Below are 24,852 nucleotides of genomic sequence, written 5' to 3' on the forward strand. Positions count from 1 at the left end.
ATTTAAAAACTTAACAGTTGCTAAAAGTAAAAATGGAAGAAAAAAATGTAGCAGTGTGTTTGAGAAAAAAAAAAGATACAGTAATGCAAGCAGCAATAGCAGCAAGTGAGCGTCTAGCAATAACACTGAGATTTCTGGCAAGAGGGGAAACGTTCCAGTCTCTGGAATACTTGTTCCATTTCAGCCAGAATACAGCAAGGCTGTTTGGAAACATGTCAGGCATTGTACAGTGGGCTTAGGGAAGAATACCTCATAACTCCACAAACTCCAAGAGTGGGTGTCTGTATCCTCAAAGTTTAAGGACATGTGGAATTTTCCACAATGCATTGGGGCCTTAGATGGCAAACATGTAATTATTGAGCCCCCACCACATTCAGGCTCTCACTACTTCAATCACAAGGGTTCACATTCAGTTGTTCTCCTGGCCCTAGTGGATGCTGAGCTAAAATTTTCATACATTGATGTTGGGACATATGGGAGAATGAGTGATGGTGGGGTTTGGGCCAAATGTGGTCTCAGTTCAGCTCTTGAAAGTAATCAGTTAAAGCTTCCGCCTCCACAATGCCTGCCAGGGCAGAATAGTAAGGTGCCATACATGGTGGGGGCAGATGAGGCCTTTGCACTTAAACCTTACCTGATGAAGCCCTACTCACGAGCAAACCTGACGAGGATCTTAACTATCGTCTCTCTAGGGCAAGGCGCTGCGTGGAGAATACCTTTGGAATACTGGCAAGCCGCTGGGGGATTTTCCGGAGAACATTTGGACTTGTTCCAGAAAAAAGTAGAAATATTAACACTCCACCAGAAGTGTGCTTTACACTCCACCTGGAAGCACTGACCAAGAAGATGTAGGGACAGGTCAAATAATTTCAGGTTCACGGAGAGAAGATGGTGCCTTGAATTCTTTTCTGCCTCTTCAAGCAACCCAAAGCAAACATGCATCATGTAATGGAAAGGAAATTAGAGAAAAATACAAACATTATTTCAATTCTACTGGAGCTGTGGCAGCTTAAAGCAATCACTTAAATTATTAAAAAGAAGATAGTTATTATAACTAGGCATATTTTTTTGTTGTAAATATAGAGACCTTCAAACAAAAACTCAAACCAACTGCTTTGTGTATAACAGATATTTATTACTAATCATTCAATTAAAAAACAGAAAATGCTTTAATTTATAATCAAATACAATATATTCATAAACAAAATAGAAACATTTTAAGTGAAATACAATGTATTAATTTAAAGACTAAACAGATTAATTTGATTAAATACAATATATGAATTAATAGAATAAATAAATGCATTACCGTTGTCGTAATAATAAAATTAAATATTAAGTCAGTTATTTTTTTATTGAAGAATTAACTGTCACAGTAAAACAGGTTTAAAAGGCACTGCATATCAACAGGACACTCCAGCCCTGCACCACCCCTTGTTCGCTGTATTTTTCACATACATAGTCGTGCATACCGATAAATCATCTCCTGATCACTCATTTTATCACCAAACTCCTCAATAATGTGATCCAAGTCATTATTTTATTACTATAACATCTAAAAAAAGCTTTAAAAATGTCTGTGATATTCTTTGAGCGCTGGATGCAGAAGCAGCTATCTTGTTTGCTTATGTCCGTGTTATCTATGTGGTGTCGGGGGTATCTGTATTCATGAGATACGCCCCTTTTATTTTTTTTCGGCTTCTCTCGGCTCCTATCGGTCTCACTCGGCCATTGAATGGTTTTCTCGGCTTTTTCCGGAGAAAAAACGACAAGAGACCTGTTTTTTACGTCTGACATAGGACCGCAAAGGGTTAAAAGGGTCTTATTATTTAGTAGTTAATTAGTAATTTAGCAGACACCTTTAAACACGTCGATTTACATGGTTTGTCAAACATAAGAATACATTGTACTACATAAAAAAACATTATGTGTAACATTGTACACATTCAACTTGGTGGCACTAGGTGACAACAGTTGCCCCTAAATTGTACCTGCTTCACTCTCCGCTAATACGGGGCAACTCTGTGAAATAATTTAACTAAGCTATAACATAAATAACATGATTTTACGTTGCAACAAAATCAAAATGATCTAGTTTTGAGCAACTTGGAGGAAAGTGCTTGACAATGTCGTTGCCTGAAACAGTTGCTTGAAAGTAGCCTCATGTTACATTGGCTTTCGAAGGAGGACCCCCACTGAAAGCAGCTGCACCCCTCTTTCTGGTGTGTTGGCTGGAATCCTGTAGCTTTCTCAGCTGCTCCACTTTTGATGGATGAACCCTCTGTAAAAAAAAAGGGGGGGGGGGGGGAAATAATGTTTAATCTCACAAATGCTTTTTATACCTCTGTAAATTGCAAAAAAATGAACAAAACTTCAGAACCAAATTTGAAAATAAAGGATTGAATTTCAAATTTAAAAGAAAAAATAATATTAATAAGCACTACAAGATGTTTAACTTGTAGTGGTGCGCTGAGCAAATATTTAAATAAATCAATTATAAATACACTTATTAATATTGATTAATCAAGTAAATCGGTTAATATTTATTCATTTCATTTATTTACATAGAAAAACAAAAGTAATTATAACAAAAGTTACTCCTATACATCCTAGATCATATTCTGTAATCTTCTCTCTTGAATTCAAATACTTTTCTGAGATCAGTATAAGCAGGGCTCCTGTGTTTCGGTTTTTATTAATTGTACTTATTTTTGTACATTTTGCCACAATTCTGTTTTAAATCCTCTGTATCTTAACTGTAATACAGCTTTAAATCCCGCTAACAAGCTTCTATTCCTGATTGTAATCTCGTTTTAAATCTCGCAAGCGGAGTCTCCAATAGAAATGTAGGAATGTGCTGTCACTCAGTAGTTGGGGCGGGTTTAAAGTATTCAGAACTAATCAATAATAAATACAAGTCAGGAAGGCGGGACATTGCCCAGCAGCACTGGGAAATGTATGTATTAGTATTTTCATAGTAGGTTTTATTTTTTAATGGGAAATAGGTAAAGTCAACGTGAATTGATTAATCATTTCCACAGTTTTTCCAGTGTTTCCCATTGTTTATTGGTTATCCACCTATTAAACTTTTTTGTATCGGGGGTGCTTTATAAATTAAAACTGAAAATCAAAAGCCCTAAGTATAAGTAAACAGCAGGAATGAAAAATGAAAATGTCATTGCTTTGCACTACATAACAGTGGCAAAGCTTAAGGCAGAATTGCTGTCATGGATGACTAAAGCACTAAAAGACATAAGTAATTTTATAATGTTAGCTTGTCCTTTCTAGCTTAATAACAGTAACAGTAATACTTACAATAATTACTGATGGGCAATAATATGAAAATTGTATATCAATATTGTGCACATATTTCGATAGATAATATCAAAGTCTTCCAAAACAAATTAAAATATAATAACACAATTGCAATATCATATACTATTATTATTATTATTATTTATTTCTTAGCAGACGCCCTTATCCAGGGCGACTTACAATCGTAAGCAAATACATTTCAAGTGTTACAATACAAGTAATACAATAAGAGCAAGAAATACAATAACTTTTGTTCAAGCAAAGTACAAGTGTGACAAACCACAATTCAATAATACAGCAGATAATAGTGATAGTTACATCAGGATATGATTAAATAGTGATAGTTACATCAGGATATGATTAAATACAAAGTACTACAGGTTAAACACTTGGCAGATTACAGTATTCTGAAGTACAGGATTAAATGCAGTAAAATAGGGGGCAGATAAGAGCAAAATAAAGCACATTTACATGAAGGGTGATAGTTTCCCAGGATACAAACAGAGGAGTTCTACAGGTGCTGTTTGAAAAGGTGAGTCTTAAGGAGGCGCCGGAATGTGGTCAGGGACTGGGCAGTCCTGACATCTGTAGAAAGGTCATTCCACCACTGCGGAGCAAGGGTGGAGAAGGAGCGGGCTCTGGAGGCAGGGGAGCGTAGCGGAGGTAGAGCTAGTCTTCTAGTGCAGGCAGAGCGGAGAGGTCAAGTGGGGGTGTAGGGAGAATTGAGGGTCTGGAGGTAGCTGGGTGCAGTCTGGTCAAGGCATCTGTATATATATACATATATAGACGTGAACAGGTATTTACATATGAAAAGCAATAACTTCCTTTAACTTAGTGGTGCTTTGCTTCACAATATCCAACAAGGTCTTGTTATATTGTTTTACTATTCCATCATCAGGCACCTCAAAACCAAAATATTTCTATACTTCATTGTGCACAGACTTTCTAGCCAATCCGGAAGTAATTGAATCTTTAGCTGCTCTGCGTGACGACACCTCTAAAAGTATTAAGTACGGTGTAACTGCAAATTTTGCATTATTTTGAGATGTGTTTTGATGTTTTAAAAGTACATCTCATTTATAACACTGAAAGTTCTCATTTTAAAAATACATTAATAATAGCATAAGTAATCACACTGACAAAATGCAATGAACCGCTGACATGTGCATACCTCAAAATAATACCAACAGTGCTTAACGCAGCATGCAAATGGTGTTTGGTACCTAATCCAATCAATGGAATAAAATGGTTAAACAATACTTTAGTGTGTGGTGTTTGCCTGCGAGACTGACAATGATTGGTATGTATATGGTTTGTTGTATCTTAATATAAAATAAACTTGATTATACTGCGTTCGTATATTTAGTAGAACCTTTGTGTATTTTGGGGGGCTGGAGCCGGGACTAAATGTCATCCTATTTACACCGTAGACAGCTTCCTAATTCTCGCCTTGTTTTTCAGTTTGTGCTTACCACGCAGACTGCAGACCCAATCTTAAAACAAACCATGTTTTCAATTGGTTTAAAAATGACTACTCACCTGAGCAGCTTTCGTTTTCATCTGACAGATGAAGAATTTTTCTCTCCTTCTGGCGGTCTTCCTTCAACAAATAATCCATCCAAAAAACTTTCAAAGAAATCTGCCCGTCCTGCTTCTCCTCCATCTGACAATGCTGCTGCTTCAATCCCTGCTTATCCAGCTGTGCCCGCTGCCATTCCTCTTCATCGCTCTAAATGCATTACAGCTCAGGGTGATTTTCCAGCGCAACTTTTACAAAGATTGGGCCATGGACAAACTCATGAAAGCTCTTTTCAAAAAAGGACTGCCCATTGAAGCAGGACACGATCGGGCTGCTTTATTTCATATTGCAATTCCATATCAGACGAGTCTGTCTGCCCTCCTCAAAAGTCTCAGCAGAGATCCAAACTAGTCATTTCACGCGCCACCCCTGCTGCATTGCAAACTTCACTCGCCTCTGATTCAGCAACTACAACCCCTCAGTTTTCAATTTCATCTGATCCTTCCTCTGGTTTGTGTTATCAGATTTTTAACGATATCAAGCAACTCATTCACATCCTCTTTCCACCACAATTTGTACAGTATCTGATTGCCTGGATGCACTAGATGGCAGGATCACTCTCTTGGAACCAGCAGCCATTACTTCCTCATCAATGGCAACAGCGTTCGCCTCTCCCGCTACTTCAGCCATGGCCACACCTACTCTCGAGTTGCCAATTTTCACTCTAGCGACCGCCTCTGGTTTAGGAACCTCTTCTGTTTCAGTTGTGCATTGCCACTCTCTCTCTCCTCAACTGAGACACAATATTATTGAAGGTAAAGACGTTAATTTGGTCTCTATTGCAACCTCAGAATTTCTGGATCACAGGGTAGTTGTCTGTGGAGATCTGTCTGTTACTCTAAAATCTTGGGATCCTCTTGGAGAATTTGTGCTTGCATTTTCTGTTTTTCGTGATGTGCTTTGTGAAGTTTATGCTCACCGACGACAAGAACTGGACTCACTTATTTAACATTATTGATCTCTTGGTCAGATATGGTGGTACCATATTTTATGAGTATCATAAATGCTTTTTCAGCCAAAGCAGCATCTTGGTTAGCATTGTACAATACACCGCTTTACTGGTCTCAACCTAATCATGATCTCTTTAATAGATTCTTCAGTGGTCTCCGTGCTGATGCTTGCAGGGCTTGTGCTTCCACCTCCCATTCTACCTCTCTGTGTCCAAAAGCAGCATCCTCTTCAGTCTCTTTATCAGCCTCAAATTATTCTCCCCCTGCTTTCGACAACACTCCTTTTTTTAGGAATCATGCATCTGCAGTTTCTTCAGCTCTGGCTGCTTTTTCAACAAGTAATGGTTCTCATGGAAGACCCATCACATATTCTGCTGGCAGACAGCTGTGCAATAATTTCAATTCCTCATTCTGCATTTCCAAAGGATGCAGTTTTTTACATCTGTGCAGTTTCTGCGGTGATGCTCATTCACATTCTTCCTCCCCAATCGTATTCTCTCATTCATTACATATAGGTACAGCAACATCAGCAGCCAAAATTAAAATCAACCAGTCCTTCCTCAGTGGTAGAATCTTACATTCGCTCTTCCCTCCTTGATATTATTCCACTAAACAAAGTATAGCTAGCATGCCCGGAGTGGGGGCCATCTATCCGCCAGGACCACCAGAGGATTCCTCCCAAAAAAAGGCAGGGTTTTCCTCTCCACTGAGCAGTTAGATTAGTTTATATAAAGGCTCTTAGGCATTCCTGACTGTGTCTGTGATCCATTTGGACAGCTCTGCCTGGAAAGGGCTTGATCATGGAACTTTGTTCCAGAACAGACAACACATCATGTAGACTGCCTACAACTTTCATATTGCCTGTCAACATGGCACATCAAGGCTCCCTCCCTGTCAGACTGGAAGGAGGTGGAAGAAGCCTCCAATCCAGACTGGTTGACATGGAATGCTGAGATAGTGTTTGGCAAAAAAGCAGGATTGGTATGGAGCGTAACCTTTGTCTGCAAAAATTAAGCAGGCTTTACAATAGAGAATGTCTGCATCTCACTCACCTGCTTAGCTGATGTACTTGCAAGCAAGGAAGTCGCTTACAAAGACAAATATTTCAGCTCAGCTGAATGCAAGGGCTCAAAGGGAGGCTTCATAAGTGCTTCAAGCACCACGTTAAGCCTCCAGCGTGGGATAACGTCCTTCATAGGTGGCCGAAGTCACTGAGCTCTTTTTAAAAACTGCCCTGCCAGAAGCTGAGCTGCTGGGGAGACTGAATCAATTTTGATATGGCAAGCTGAATAGCTGCCAAATAGACCTTTAATGTAGAGGGGGATTCCCCTTATCAACCGGTCCTGCAAAAAAAAAAAAAAGAAAAATAACTGCCATGGGACAGGTCGTGTAGTCAAAGCCCTTAGGCAAGCATCACGTCTGAAATACCCCACTTGTACCAATACAGGGAATGTGTGGACGCTGCTCTGGCATTGTGCAGGGTGTCAATAACCCTGTCGGAAAGACCCAAATATCTCAAATGTTGCCATTCAGGGACCAAACCCAGAGCCGCAGGCTCGATGGGTTGGGATGCCACAATGTCCCCCGTGCCTGACTGAGCAGGTCGCGACGTTCGGGTAGGCTCCACGGCTGAGCTGGCTCTTTGCAGATTCACCGTAAGTCCTAACCATAGAAAGCGGCTGATGAACAGTTATGTGTCAGCGTATGTCTGAGCGGGTGACTGGGCAAAACGAACCGGTCGTCCAATAATAGAGTACTCTGATACCTTTGAGTCTCAATGGGGCTAGCATAGCTTCCCTGCGCCTCGAAAAAGGCCTGGAGAGAGGCCAAACGGCAAAACTTAAAAGTGAACCGCAGGTACTCAAGTGTGCCGGTTTTTATGGGGATATAAAAATAGGCATCTTTGAGGTGCACCTTGGTGAACTAATTGCCTGGCCTGAATGACTGCAACTAGCTCTTGCATCGTCACATTTGAACTTCCTTCGGCTCAGAACGTTGTTGACCTGCCTGAGGTCAAGGATTGGTCTGAGGCCACCATCCCGCTTGGGCAAGGAGTAGAACCCATCCTCCAATTGGAGGGGGGGTACCATATGAATAGCTCATTGTTACAACAGAGCTGCTACCTCCTGAGACACCACAGCGGTGTCCTGTGGGTCCGTGATTTAACTGCAGCGAGTAGCCAATCTGAACAGTAGTAAACACCCAGATGTCTGTAAAGGGGCCCTGGACCTGTGGCAGCAAACCCCTAGGGCCGCTGCTCACCTGGAGGCGGTCTGGCCGCAGGCGTAGCTGGCTGTGCTGGTCCCAGAAGCTGCTGACACAGGGATAAAAACCCAGGCATATGCAATAGCAAGCAATGTACATTAATAATGTACAGTTGCTGCCTCCGCTGCTAAAGACAGTAACAGGACTGTCAGCAAGGCCTGCTTGGTACCAAACTGAGATGGGGGCACTGGTCGGTAGTGGGCCGGAACCAGACGGAACGGAGCAAACTTTGTCCCCATCAGACACGCGTGCCTGTTGGAAACTGCTGCCCAGAGCTTCTCAATTGCCAGGTGTGTGGCTCTCCAAGCGAGGAACGCAGAGCACTCTGTAGAGCTGCAGGAGAAAAGTTTCTCCAACGTATGCTTGGAGAATGCACACAAAACTCGCAGAAATGCGGTTTACCAGTGCCTCCCTTGCGTACTGCTGCCTGGCAGTGATCTACAGTTACCGAAGAAGCAAAATACAGGGATGCCCACCTGAATAGCTTCTGGCTTAACGCAACACAGCCCTAAGACTGGAGGAAGCCTGCTGACACTCACAGCCTTCGCAATGCTGCTGCAAGCAGAGACCAGAGCGGCAACAAGACACTACAGGAAAAACTACAGGCAGTCAGACCCGAAGCAGAGCTGAGCCCAGTGTTAGTGTTTCTGTGGAAAAAAAAAAAAAAAAATACACAGAGAAAAAAAAAATGTTCTCACACAATACAGTAAACAAACAATTACCATTATTTGAATATAGTTTTTATAACAAAAAACAATTTTTGTATTTTTACGCTTTGACCAAAGCTCGTTGCTTTGAGAGAGTAGCCGACTTAAGGTGTTTGATCCCAGCTGCAGGCTTCGTGCGGAGCACAAGGCCGCTGCGGGACTACGCAAAACCACAACTGAGTGGACAATACGTGAAAGAATTTACCTAAAACACGCAATTAATCACATTAATAGTGTAATACACAAGCAAAAAGCAGATAAAATTATTTTATTCAACACTTATCTGTTCATAGATCTCTCTCGTCTCAGGTCGGTGAAAGGAAGAATGATGATGACATCAGTGTCAGGACTGTCTTTTTATACCCCATGGGGGCGGGCGCGACTGCGTCACTGGCACTGCGTGAAATGACCCATTAAGTGCAAGACAATCTGAAAGCATGTCTCGCAAACAGAGATTTATTTTACCTAGTTGTGACAGAAATACAATGAGTTCTGGTGATAAATCTTCCTCCCGACCTGTGAGGGCGCTAAAGAACGGGAGGGGAAGTATCTGGAAGGGCTGGCCTGACAATTCGTTTCCGGGACCGGGAAGTGGGTCAGCCTGGAAGGAAGCGAGACTCTGTTGTAAGACCGTATTGATTTGACAGGTAAACGAGGGGCAGCTGCAAGTAATAAGGCAGCTGCAACCGTTTACCTAGATATCATGCGGGATTACATATAGGGGCCACGGTAACGCTGTTCTTTTCCTTCGTTTTGGGTAAAGCGCGAGAGAGAGAAGGACTGAGAGAGGAGCTCTCAATAATAAAAAGAGACGTGATACGTGTTTTGTGTTGTGTTTGTCTGTGTGGTAATTGTTTGTGTTTTACTTCACCAGACAGTTAGAGCACATCTCCGGAGCTGTCGCCGAGGGTCAGCACAATCCGGAGCACCACTGCACTAACCGTCACGAAATACTTGTGTTTGCACTAAGCACCAGCACGACTGCACTCACCCAGGACTGGTGACCGTGTGTTCATTTTTGTTCGGGACTGTGCCCTGTTTTGTTATCCCCGTGCTTTACACATTGGTGTGTATAGCCGGGGGTTTATTAGTTGACGGTCACCAGACCTGGATTATAAATAAAGCACTTTTTTCCCACTGTATACCGTTGTCTGCCTGTCACTCCTGCATCGCATCACCGCTACACCTGTTCCCCTTCACTAGCCACTTTGCCACACTAGTGTATTACCAGCTATCAAGTTTTAAAATGAAAATACATGTTTGCTAAAATCTATGGAGTTATTTTATTAGCTACAACCACTTGAATGTGTATTAAACTAATTGAGTGCAAGATTTATGTGTTCATTAAAATGACTAAAACTATCAACATTTGGTGGCAATGAAGAGAGTGCAATCAACTATGCAGTACATGAAAGCTTTATATTTATTACATATCAAAATGCTTTAAACTCATTCCAATACTACACATTAACTTTCAACAGCCACTCACTCACATTAAAATGTACAACGTCTAATAGCAATGCTTTTATGTCCTGAAGTGATATTAGCAGTGGGATGGAAGTAAGTTTCACAATTAGTGTGGTTGATATTAACAGGATAGTGAAATTATTCAAATGTAAATTGGCAGATCATCTCTATTGACTCCCATAATCTGCCTGGGTTATAACAAGAGGTAGGTGACATTATCATAAAAGATTTGAAATAAGTTTGTATATGATACACTTTTTACATACAGGAAAACGCTTATTCCCCTGTCAGTAAAACCTGGTTTGGACATTCTATTCTAGCAAGTTATCAAGAGTATCACAATGCAGAAATATATAGAAGCATCAATCTGTAAGTATGTATGTATGTATGTATGTATGTATGTATGTATGTATGTATGTATGTATGTATGTCGATATTAATTTGAGCATGTGCATACAGTGGATGTACTGTAGTTCATGGTGATCTATTTTTTCAGGTCAGTGGTAGCTATATTTTTGTATTAACAGTGGTGGCGTAAGATGAATGTCACTGTTATTCTCTCCTTCCTTTTATATATTTTTGTAAATTGTTAACACCTTCAAAACTCATATTTGTAATGATGTCGAGCCACAGTTTATGTGGGTCAAGGTTGGATTTCTTTTTTTTTAAGCTGCTTTAGAAGAATGTTACAAGATCAATGTTTTAACTTTTAATCTGATTAACAATCCTTAACGCAAGTTGTGATTAATGTCTGCTTTGGCACCAAGGGGGGGGGGGGGAGCTAAAAACCTTCTTCCCAACATAATAACAAAAAGCATTGCTTCTGTTTCTTTTCTGATAAGAGTCTTAAATACCAAACAGTTAGCTGCTTAATAACATTCACTGTAAACCATGCAGTCTGCCCAGCAGATCCACAAAGTAGGTAAAAGGAGGAAAAGTTAATTTCTTGGGTGAGTGATTCCATCGGTAGCTGCAGGGCAAAGTAGAAAGTGTTTCACTAAAGTAGCAATTGATTCTTCTATCAATCTGCGGCACGCGCGTGCTCTTCCAAGGAATGTATTAAATATGAAAATGGTATCCCGTTATCATCTGTTTCCAGCTTTCAGCCCGGTAAGCTTTTCTTAATGAATGCTGCAGCCTAAGGGACATGCACGCTGCCAGCAATAGCTTGTATGCATAATGGAGTGATGGTACCATTTTGCACATTACAATATCTGCAAGCTGAGGGGGGTTTGTGCAGAGTCACAAGTGACTGCTCTAGACAGCATGCTCCAAGTTATTATAAGATGTCTTAGACATTTCATATAAAACAGCTTTAACGGCTTTAAGTGAAGGAAAAAGCAGCTATGGGCTTGAACTACATCGTTTATACAGATACAGCAGCAGGGATTAGATACCTCCATTATTACAGATACACAGCTAAACATATACCATGTTACAGATTTATTTGTAAGGTTGAAAACACTAAGGATGTGCCACTGACAAAATCATGCCCGTCCACCCGCCCCTGCCACACAATCTAATGATTGAAATTCTAAACATAGAAATACGTTTTCCGTATCAGTATTTCTGCTTTCCTCTGAACTATGTTTTGTTTCACTTCCTTTAAATGAAAACAAAGGCCTGATCTTCGTACTCTCCTTTGTGATGGTATTGAGTTGATGACCACATTTCTGAATGCACATTTTTTTTTTACTTGTCAAAGAGTTTCTCTGTCTTTTGAAAACTGTGGGCAAGATTCTGAAAGAAAAATGTAATTGTTGATTTTTTTTTTTTATTACAATTGAATAAGCAGTTGTCTAAATATGTGTTTAAGTGCGGTTTGTAAGTCTGTAGATAGACGCTCCTCCATATACCCTCGCTGCCGCCAGGCATACCTGTATCACATACCCATAAAAAACAATTTCACACTAAAAGAGGCCCCCAGATTGAATTGCATTTCTGGTTTGGCAATTTTATTGGGTGGACTTTTTCTTTCTTTAAAAATTGAGCCATGATAATTTTACTCTTTTGCATTAGTGCTGCGCGTCTATGTTCAAATACCATGCCTAACATTTACATTATCAGATGTATGGATAAATATACTTTTAGTCCTTCATATGCTGAATTCTCTTTATAACATCCATGTGTGTTTTAGTCCATGAAACATTCAGATCTCAATATCCCAATATAAACTGGATCCGGGCTCTCAACCTTTTTTTCACAAGATCAGTTTAACAGCGCCAGTGAATGTGTCATTTCACTTCAATCATTTTCACCATGGCCACGTATATGTATTCTTATTCCAATACCTTATCTATACCTTTACATTCTTCAATCGCAACATACAGCATACATTGGGGTAGACCGTTCTTTCTACAAATATTCTGCTGTTATTTAGTTGCTTCATTTCAGTGAAATAAATAAAGACTTAATCACTGGTCTTTTCAATTGGCTCCATCAGTAACATAATATTGTACAACCAAGCAATTTTAATCAAAATGAATATTTTTTTTTTCCCCAATATTCCACATCTCTGATTGAAAATGAAGCATACTGTTTTTTGTTTGTTTGTTTTGTTTTAATTCTGTCTGGTTAAATCCAATGCATAGATCTACCTGGTCCGTACATGCTCCTTTCTGCTCTCTTCTTAACTCAGTGTCATGTTTCCCAGCTGATGATCGCTTCTGAATCTGAGGCTCATACGCCACCTGTTACAAATAAAACAAATTCTATTTTAACATCTGTTTTATTTTGTCTTCTTTTTTTTCCCAGAACTAGTAATATGGTCTCCTAAGGGCTAGCTACGAGGGCTGTGAGAAAATCCAAACACACTGCTCCTTCAAGGCCTTGTTTTGGCCCACAGCTGGCCTGAAAAATCAATGTATGCATCATTGTTGTGTTAAGTATCAGTTAGAACAGGTGCGCTGACAATGAAGCTATGCAGTATTTTTCCTATAGAACCAATGTTAAAGCCAGGCTGCCTAGCCAAGTTACAAGCAGCAAATACATATTTTAAAGTTCTTCTTATTACCTATAAGGCCTTACATGGTCTTGGACCTTCTTATCTTCAAGAACTGCTGACCCCATATGTCCCTGGACATCCCTACTATTAACACATCGTTAGAGTTAGAGAATTATTTATTTTTGTGCTCTCATCAAATCCCAGATGTAGAATTACTGTGGTATACATTGTTTGCCTTTCTTAGGACGTGTAAATAACTGAGCATTCAATCTTTGAGCCTGCTAGTTTTAATCACCAGTAAACCTGAAAAAAAAAAACGGTTCATTGTAAAACGTAATTTGCTCTAAATCCAAAGTAGCAAATCCGAATTTTTGGCATTCACTCAACACTCCCGGGTGCTTGCTCTGTTATTGGCAGCTGTCAGGTAGTAATACTGCCTATACTCAGAGATGTGTCACCCACTGTTGCAGGTGATGTTAAGAGTGATGGACCCCATTGTGAATACATGTCTTTTGCACTCTGTTGATGTCTGTACATTGCCATTATTAGTTCTCAAAAAAGTCTTTGTTAAAAACGTCCAGTAGTATCATGAAGATAAATGTCGTTGGAGCCTATATAGTGGACAGTGTTCAATATATTATCTTATCTAAACAGTTCAAAATAAATCCACCAGTGAGCCTCCAAAAGGGAGGAAAGTGGGTTGTTTACAGCTTACTTAATAACGCATTATGTTTATTTAACAAGTGCAATGTATGGAAAAGGAATATGTATATATATATATAAAGCAAACAGCTGAATTCAGAGACTTCCTTAGATCAAGCCCCTCATCTGCTTAGCAACGCAGCGTAACTTGGCAAAGTGCCAGTCAGTCATTCTGTTGTTGAATTTGAATGAATTCAAAGTAGATTAAAAAATGACATCTGATTTTTTTTTTTTTTTAAATCCTGCGGAGTTGAATACAAAAAGTTATTCAACACCACAACACTCAACGCTTGCACAAGACTGCATCCGTATCAAATACATAGTTTACACAGTAAATAAAGACCCCACAAGTTCATCTGTGTTTCTACAATGCTTAATTTTCAAATGTAAGAAACAAAAGCCTCTCTGAATTCTTGCTGTTGAAAATAAAGATGTTTTTAGCAGAGCACTTAAGAAAATTAGATGCTGAAAAAAATACAGCACATTTTGGATAGGATGCATTTTACTGAAGCACTAACTCCTAATAAACAATACACATATCTTCAAAATATCTCTAGTTTAATAACTCTTTGGCCCTGCAAAATACAAAAACACACAAATTAACATAAAGCCTATTCACAATCAGAATAAAATAATCAAAACAAAGCAGGAAAACTGTAGATACTGCAGAACAGTTTAATAATCCATGAACTCAATATAAACTCAATATAACATAAACAAGGATTTAATATGCCGAGTATTATGGTTAATAATGACAAGTGAATTTACATACAGATGCAAATTACAACAAACAATTTCACAAAGTGTAGATATGTTGTGTGCTATGTGCAGCATGTATACCGCAAGCCCCTACTAAGGAGCAGAAATGTTTGGTTATAGAGATTCTGTGCAAAAGGCAAACAGCAAGACAAACCTAACTGTTCTGTGACTAACCAGATCCAAAACACACCACTTTTGAAAAATGCAAACCATTTTTTTGTTTTACTATTATGATCCTGATGATTGTAAATTCCACGTTTCAATTATGGTAATTAACTGTCTAATTAACAATAGGGACAATGGGTAAAAATCCAACTGTATAAATGGGTAATTGTATGTAAAAAAAAAAAATGTGTAAAAAATATAATGTAATTGTATGTAAAAAACTAATGTGATATCTTATAACACTGGTAAGTCTGCTAAGAAATAAATAAATAAATAATCTACTACTTGTGCTAAACAGTTAGCAAATTCCATCACAATTCTTCCAGTCATCTCACCGCATATGCATTTACATGCAGTAAACGTATGACATACTGGGTGCGTTAAGTAACTGAGCAACTCAGAGCGAGAATCTTTCCGTCACTTGGATCCATCACATGTGCTGTACTGTAACTATGAGAAATCCATCACATGTGCTGTACTGTAACTATGAGAAATCCATCACGTGTGCTATACTGTAACTATGGCAAATCCATCACGTGTGCTGTACTGTAACTATGAGAAATCCATCACATGTGCTGTACTGTAACTATGAGAAATCCATCACGTGTGCTGTACTGTAACTATGAGAAATCCATCACATGTGCTGTACTGTAACTATGAGAAATCCATCACGTGTGCTGTACTGTAACTATGGCAAATCCATCACGTGTGCTGTACTGTAACTATGAGAAATCCATCACGTGTGCTGTACTGTAACTATGAGAAATCCATCACGTGTGCTGTACTGTAACTATGAGAAATCCATCACATGTGCTGTACTGTAACTATGAGAAATCCATCACGTGTGCTGTACTGTAACTATGAGAAATCCATCACGTGTGCTGTACTGTAACTATGGCAAATCCATCACGTGGGCTGTACTGTAACTATGGTGCCAATTAAAAGGGAGCATGTGAGAGCGACTGGGAGACTGTGTGAGTCAGATCAGTCACTGTATTGGTAACAAATAATCTCAAAAAATGTTAATGGCAACAAAACAAAATTAGGACTAGCAAAAGCAATCATTTCGATGTTTTTTTTTAAATTGTATTATTTTATTTCTCATAGATACCTTGCTACAGGTGACTCCTTCACAACCACAGCATACAGCTATAGGATTGGTATCACATGGCATGCACTTTCTGATTTCCACATATTTTCCCATCATTTCTGTTTGTATTCTTTATTGAGATATTTCTTGTGCTGCTTTATCATAAAAGAACAAGCTATTCTGCATTGCTATAATCAGACGTTCCCCCATCTTGCCTGTGATATTTGAAGTCTGAATACAAAAATAGCAGTGAAATGTCAGGTATAAAAAACGAGGCGATTAAATGCTGTAGTGTGAATAGCCCTTTAAATGTGATAATTCATTAGATGGGACTAGAAAATGTGAATATTATATTGTAATATCAAAAAATCAGAATAATAAAAAGCATCACCCTGTTTCTCAAGTGTGTTATTTTTGCACCGAGAAGAGATGTCAGATAGAAGGTCCTTGACTTGTGCTGTTCTAATGGTTGAACTGATACTTGGTGGACATTTCAAAATATTGAAAAACACACACAAAAAAAAAACAGGATCTACAGCTATGGCCAAAAGCTTTGCATCACCCTATAGAATTAACAAATTTCGACTGAAGAAACCTGCTAGATAATGTTACGTTATAACATATTGAATTACATACCGCTTTGTAGTTTTCTATATACTTAAAGAAAAACTGACAAACACAAAAAACAATTGCCATTTCAAAATGTAACACAAACTACTGTACTACTATTATGACTATTATGACTTTTGCAATGCCATTTTCTTTTGCAATGTCATTTTGTAGTTTCTTTGATTACATGATGTTAAACAAAAGATTTAAATTATGTTCATATAGTTTTTTTTTTTACATTCTGTCTCAAACCTACATTTCTAGGTGACGCGAAAATTTTGTCCATAGCTGTACACAATTGCTGGCATGTACTGTAAACTGATAACATATATTAAAAGAGAAACAGTCGAGCAAACCCTCTGGGAAGAAAGAACTTCAACACTGCACCACTTCACTGCATTTTGTTCACCATTATGCTGTTCATTTGAAAGGACATAATTAACTGGTTTTGTTAATTTGATATTAAGATTTGAAGCACTGCTGTTCAGTTTTAAGTGATAATCTCACCAATTTACTTGATATGATAAGCATATCAATCATTTTCCAAACGCATAGTGTTATTAGGCTCTTGTGCATTAACTAAAGTATGAACTGCTCATCAGCTTCTTGTTTTTTGTTTTAAATCTGAAATTCACCTTCTATGATAAGGTGAAAAATTAACAAATAAAACACTGTATCACTTCCTGGGGCAAGAGGCAGATATTAATAAATATAAAACACATTTAAAAAACAACTTCAAATTATGAACAAGAAAGCTCACCATTATTACCTACATCGGCACCCAACTATGCTATTGAAAAACATATTCAGGCTTGCTTATCCTCTGCTTCCAAAGATAGATATACGTAGGGGTACATTTTATTGTAGGTCTTTTTGCCAGGTTTGTCAAGATCAATCTATTGCACGTTGTTGTTTTCCCTGTTAGCACGTGTATCCCATCCAATAAAAGTACATTACAAAATACTGCATAAATGCTTTCTATTCATGCAGAAAAGTAGGTAACTAGATATTTCTCTAGCCCTTGATTATTATTATTATTATTATTATTTATTTCTTAGCAGACGCCCTTATCCAGGGCGACTTACAATTGTTACAAGATATCACATTATTTCACATTATACAGATATCACATTATTTTTACATACAATTACCCATTTATACAGTTGGGTTTTTACTGGAGCAATCTAGGTAAAGTACCTTGCTCAAGGGTACAACAGCAGTGTCCCCCACTGGGGATTGAACCCATAACCCTCCGGTCAAGAGTCCAGAGCCCTAACCACTACTCCACACTGCTGCCCCTTATACCCCTGAATGCATTATCTGCAGGCCAGTCTACACTGGATTCTAACACAAGATGGGACAAATCTTTTGTTTTTTATCTTACACTTATACGTCTTAGGGCAATGTTGACTGCTGTTAAATTCTTTAACTAAGTTAGCATAGTAAATGTTCACTGTGGCAATCTTCTCCAAATATTCAGATGAACAGAGCTGCTGAAAAACAATCAGAGGGTGGCCCTTTAAAATGAATGCTCTTACGAGATTTCTGGACTGGAATTTGTAATATAACCAGAAGCACAGTAGATCAGTTTAATTATCTTACGTAAATTACAACAAAAAAAATGTAACTTCAAAAGTATTATCAGACACAAACTTCCTGGTTTGGCTGGGAAGCACTGTTAAGTCATCTAGCACAGGGATTTTAAAAGGATTTTGTTTTTCAGATGAGACTTGAACTCGTGGCCTTCTGATGCAGATGGTCCACAGAGTACAGCACTGGCTGTGTTAAGCCAATACATAAAGCTCTCTTAATACCCACATGAATGCATTGTTAGCTGCAGACAATGCTGCCTAAAACCACTGGCTTTCTTTCAGTCACCTCCATCATGCCTGAAGCAACACAAATCTCTGGAACTGTAGAAGCTTTTGAAAAATCCTTGAGAGACCACATACAATACAATTCCCTAAAATACGTACGTTTTTTTAAGAGTCCTTTTTATATATAATTTGTTTCAACAGTAGGTCCGAATTGAAGGACAGTTTAGTTTGTATGTAGGCATATGTGAATCATCCTAAATAATTTAATTTGAACTAAACCAACTGAACTGAGACCTGATTTTTTCCCCCAGTGCAAAACCAGACACATAGGGAATTTGTCTGAAATCGACATACTGTAATGCACAGTACACATTAGTTCTTTAGTTGACTGTAGCCACATTATACGTATTTCACATCCAATGTGATAGTACTGTCATTAATGCAGCTTATAGTCCAGTGAAAGGTTACATGTATGTACCACTCTGTACACTGACAAAACTCAAGCTTGTATTACCGTAATAGTTTTTTTCGCATTGAAAATACATAATTGGCTGGCAATAATGTCCTATAACATACCTGCAGTGGTGAAAACAGAAAACAGTGTGTGTCAATACTAAACCTACTTCAGTTCTCTTGCTAAGAACCTATTTTTTTTCATTTGGGTATAAACCTGAGGGTCCATCGCAACAATTAAATTAATAAAGATATCAACCCCAATTCAAATCCTACCAAAATGACCCTTGTTTAATGGAGTGTTGTTATGAGTAGCCAGAATCCTTATGTGTGAATCAATGCGATCAAAATCCTTCAGAACTCACGGTTCCTAATCCGAGCCTGCTTCTCTCTCTCCCACATCTCCTTCAGGAAGCAGTGGAGTTGAGCATTTTTTATCTGGTTACTGGGAGACATTTGAAGTATGCAATGATACATAGACAAGCATAGACAAGGCTATTCCTGGCAATGTTTAATACAGTGGGGTTTATTTGAATGGTCTAAACAGAGGGGGTTCTTAATAATACTGCATTAAAACTAGCATATCCTATGTTTACTGTAACTGTACTCAGTAAAATAGTTCTAAAATGTTCATCATGAATGTGGTGCTGTATGCATGTCCAAAGTGATACTTTACCAGCTAGCTGGTGGGAGCAGGCAAGTGTTCCGTCAAGCACAGTATTCAACAGACAGTAGCACTGTAGGCGTAGTTCTTAAACTGTTATCTTACTTCACATCCTCTAACCCTATTGTAACAACTTTGTTAAATTAAATAAACATATAAATAAATAGGTAAAATATGCATTACAGGGGATTACATTTGTTGTCTGTTTGACCCCATTATGTCTGCTTTCCTACAAAAAAATGTATATCCCTGAATATAGCCATCCCTTTTTAAATATATATTTTAATAGGCACGACATTCACTACCAATACAGACGGGACATTTGTTCTTCATTTAACCCCCAAAAATGTGTTTACGCAGTGGTGGCTCCAATACACTGCATACTGCAAAAGCCTGCTTTGCAAATGTTGGTGTACAAAAGTACTTTTTAAATGCTTCCAGACAGTTCACATGATTCCCCAGCAATCAGCTCAAGCTTGGTCCCACCCTTACCTTGCATTAGCCAGTCGGTATAATTGCTGAAAGCCTATGCTGATTTAAGTTTATTAGGGGGAAGGGGTCTGGCAGTAGTTTAAGAACCACTGTGCTATACTGAGCCTGTGGAGAGCGGGGCTCTTCATCCCCTGTAATGGTTTGATGCAAATTGTAAATTGCATTGGTACAGTACATTTAAAAGTGTGATATACTTACATTCGCTCATCAGATCTGCTATATGCAAACAGCTGCTTTTCTAGCTCCAACATCTTTTTCTCACTGTTAAAAAAGAGAGATTAATACTGATGTTAAATTAATAGGTGTGTATATTGCATGCAGACTAATATACAATATATACCTGAACGATTATATAGGTTATGTATTTAATAACACATGGGGCCATATATGTAAAAAAAAAAAAAAAAAACTTTAACTAAAATCATTTTTGTAAAAGCAAAAACAAACTGCTAATGATGCAACATCAACATTTTGTTTTGTTGAAAAAAAATAAAATAAATAAAATTCATAATAGTACTGGGGTGTGCAATTCGTATCGCCTGACGCGAAGGACAACAAGATGTGTGTGATGGACAAGTTTTGCCTTTATACTTTGCCCGTCGGACAACTAGTTTTGATGTACTTATTTTTCCTATGTTCATTCTGTTGCTAGAAAGACACTCCGGGTATATTTCTAGAGCCACGCAAGTTTCTGAAAACTGAATTGTGGAAGTCTAGCACCTACACAAACATTTTAAAAAGTCCCACCCCTGTCACATCTGATAGGCTAGCTGTGGAAGACGCTGATCTTCTATTGGTTACAAAGAAACCCAGACATGGCTGCCTGAGAGTGAGAGCCTCTGTCAAAGCACAGGCTAATCTTTTAAACTTCAGGTATTGTTTTACGTTTTTTGTAAATGAGCAAATACGTGATGCAGCTTTCTTCATACATGAACCTGACATTTAAATGCAGCAATCTAGTAAAGTTACAAAAATAAATACAAATAAATAAAAAAAAATAGTTGCTAAGGTATTTAACGTATTAGAAAAAATCGTGTTGTGTAATTTATTAACACTTCGTGGTCAAGCGTGTACTTGTTCGGAAGATATTTAATAAAATGTAACGTTTACTGTTTATAAGCATTTCAACACAAACTATCCCTAGCAAAAACTGTTATGATTTTTTTTCTTTTGATTTTAGTGTTGCTAACCTAGTTTGCTATTTACCATATTTACATCTTTTTTATTAGATTTAAACGCTATATTTAACGCATTTTTTTTTGTACTATATATTTGAACAGGAAGATATATTAGTTATTTATTGGACATGCACAATCCATGGATTTGTGAAACTATTAAAAGATGAACATTATAATGATATAAATGAAATACTTATATATGAGATTATCTGTACGTTATTTTATTACTTTTTTAAAATAAAATACAGACTGTAATTCTCATGGCAATGTGTTTATGTATTAATTAATTGATGTATTTATTTTTCAGTGAGAGTAGTGCAGGGAAAGAATGTTGCCCTCCAAATAAATAAATAAATTAAATGCCAGCAGGGTTTGAAACCAGGAGCAGTGTTCCAGTTAGCCATCATGGGACAAGACGTTAGATGAGGAAAAATAGCTGTAAAATGTTTTTTTTTTTTTTTTTTTTAAGTATATAATAAAAATAAACAAAAGAAAAAAAAAACATTTTTTGTCTTTGCAGAATTTGATGGAGCCTACTGTAAATATTGTGTGCATTTTGGTAGAAAAACAGTAACTTCTAAGTTTTAAAAACACAAGTCCTTTATAAATGGGGTTCAGCAGTTGCAAAACTGAAAGCACATCAAGAAAAAGCAGAATTCCACAAAGCAGCAGTAATAATTGGCAAGGATTTCATGTCTGTGATGCAACAAACTAAAACACCTGGACATCAGTTGAAATTAGCTTATGGAGAAAGTGTGGAAAAAACAGGCAGAAGCTATTTTTATATTTGAATAACTCCAAGTATTGCTTATTATAGTTGTACTCATAGTATGTTACTTAAATTTACTCGCAAATGTGTTCCAAATTGCACTGAAAGGAACACTTCGTTGAGTTGAGGTGGGGTCGCAGGGAACCTTTTGTGTATCTTGAAGAATTTAGTGAACCCGTCAAGCTACAAGGCTAGTAGATCCGCCCCTTTTAATCACTAATTTGTGTTACTCTGTGTTAAATAAAACCAGAATCCTACAAGTTATATTCTACTTTTGTGTGTGTGTGTGTTTTGTGTGACGGGGAGGAGTCAAGTAGATTTTTAAGACTGACAAGTAGATTTTTAAGACTGACAAGTAGATTTTTGTAGCATTTTGTTCCTTGGGCATCAAGTTTTTTTTTCAAAAACTGCACACCCTTGTAGTATCATTTAATAAATATTGATGCTTCTCTTGCAAAAATAAAATAAAATAAAAATTCAAAGTGGGTGTGACAAAGATCGAATGATTCTTGGTGTTAGATCTCCCTCCCAACCTGCGAGGTTGCTGCATAAAGGGAACAGAATACCCTGGACTAAATGGCACGACAGTTTATTCCCAGGGTTAGATGGAAGTCGTCCATCTAGAAAGGGGGCGGGGCTACGGTACACAAACTCAATGACCCAAACGGGAAACGGCGTGGCATCCGCGGACTGGAGGAGCGGATGCGCTTCTTGACCAAGGGGTCATGGGTGATGTTATAAAAAGGGGACGTAGTGATGTGATCTGTTCCTTTGTGAATGGTTATATTAAAGGACCTATTCTGTGAAACGTGAGTGTTTTGTTTGTTTTTGTTTGTCGTTAATAACACTGTTTGTAATTATTTGGACGGCTAACACGATCTGGAGCTGTCACCAAAGGCCAGCACTAAACCATGATCAACAACACTGCACATTTGTTTAACACGAAAGAACTGTGTTCACTACGAGCATTACGAGTGTTTGTGTTTGTGTATGTGTTACGTGTGGGTGAACTGTAACCAGGACTGTTATTTCGGGGCCAACCCGCGGATTATAAATAAGCAATACACGCCGCTGTATTGCTTCATTACCATTGTTATTATTTACTGTTGTTTTGCCATCAGGCCATTGGATTTAAAAACCATGAAACAACTTTTCACGTGGATTATAATTGTCTGTCTGTTTACTGATCACCTGCACACTGCACACTGCTAACCACTTTGCCACAGTGGGTCTTCTGATAATTCCTTGGATATATCTGTGTGCCTATACTATATTATAATTACATTATTTAGACTATGCAATATCCATACTTCATATAAAATCTGTAATATTCTGGGCATTGCTTGTAACTTCTGTAGGCCTTCCTAGATCTGCTTTACTCTCAGTTAGGTGTTTTATGAGTGTCTGTGTATTATTATTATTATTATTATTATTATTATTATTATTATTATTATTATTATTATTATTATTATTATTATTATTATTATTAGTGGAGCAGTGTGGAGTACTGGTTAGGGCTCTGGGCTCTTGACCGGAGGGTCGTGGGTTCAGTCCCTGGTTGGGGACACTGCTGTTGTACCCTTGAGCAAGGTACTTTACCTAGATTGCTCCAGTAAAAACCCAACTGTATAAATGGGCAATTGTATGTAAAAATAATGTGTAAAAAATAATGTAATTGTATGTAAAAAAATAATGTGATATCTTGTAACAATTGTAAGTGGTCCTGGATAAGGGCGTCTGCTAAGAAATAAATAATAATAATAATATTATTATTATTTAGTTTAGGCAAAGTCCAAAAACAATAATATTAATTTTGCTGTATTGCCTATGTGGCTTAATTTCAGATGCTGGTGATGCATGTACTCTATATAAATAATATTATTAAAAAGCAAAACAGTAACAGACTCGGAAAAGTAGTCCTCTCTTCAACAAAGCTTACTGGAACACATACCGAACCCTGGGCTATACAAACATGCAACCCGCCAGTTTGAGATGCATTAACCCTGAAACTAATTTGGGAGCTATTCCACATTTTTTGTATTAAATATTCTGCTATTTGGTCTAACCTTAAACAATACAAAATACAGGCACTCCCAAGAATGCCACGTTCAAGGCAATGCCATGCCAAAAAGTTCTCAATAACGTTTGGGCATTACCTAAGCACCAGCAAGTGCACTATACTATAGGAACTCGAAATGCCCAAATGTGCGCTTGACTGTAAAATGATTACAGTCGCGCATATATATGACTGCCTTGAACTTTACATTTACACACCAGTCAATTAATAAAATCAACAACAACTTACATTTTTTAACAAATAAAGTTGCTGTTTTTTTAAAGCTATACAAAATTACACAGTACACTGACTCTGCGTTTCAGTTGCGTTATGTATTAGATTTACCGACCCTGCCACGGCGCAAGGAACACCAAAGAGTTGTGCTCATTGGAAGTTCAGCCTTACCCCTTAGTAAATCTATCCCGTGGTCTACAGTTGGTCTGCTTACGATTTAGCTAAAGTCGCTAAAATCGCTTAAATTAAAATATAATATTTTAATGTTACCTTTCATATCGCTTCTGTTGCATGTTCCCAATTTTTCCAAAACATTCTTTCTCGGAGAACGCCATGGATGTCCTTGTGATTTACAGAAACGGATGTCCACTGTTCAGCAGCACTTTCCAATTGTTTACCCTGCTTGTCATAATCACAGACTCCCAGAAAGCATTGCTGGTAAACATTCATGCCATGTGGAGAGATGAGAACCCTCTCGGTTTGAAAAACACATTTGTTTTCATCATTAAAAATTAAGATCGACTGCACTGGACTGAGCTCATCTACTTGCTGCAAACTCGTGCAACGTTTTCATGATCTGGAATTCTGAAATGCCCGTGAGCCGCACAAACACACAACACGATTCTGGCTACTGCAC

At 38.1% G+C, this 24,852-nt stretch overlaps 1 long non-coding RNA gene across 1 annotated transcript; it reads right to left on the minus strand.

Annotated features, from left to right (window-relative positions):
• Positions 1–1,120: 1,120 nt before the first annotated feature.
• LOC117402267 (uncharacterized) lies at positions 1,121–24,842 on the minus strand. Its single transcript, XR_004544436.3, has 4 exons — positions 24,486–24,842; positions 20,177–20,239; positions 12,881–12,973; positions 1,121–2,281 (listed from the first exon to the last, which is right to left on the minus strand). It is a non-coding gene; the product is annotated as an uncharacterized LOC117402267 (long non-coding RNA).
• Between the last annotated feature and the right edge of the window lie 10 nt (positions 24,843–24,852).

This window comes from Acipenser ruthenus, chromosome 5 (assembly GCF_902713425.1).
Source record: "Acipenser ruthenus chromosome 5, fAciRut3.2 maternal haplotype, whole genome shotgun sequence".
NCBI classification, from domain to species: domain Eukaryota; kingdom Metazoa; phylum Chordata; class Actinopteri; order Acipenseriformes; family Acipenseridae; genus Acipenser; species Acipenser ruthenus.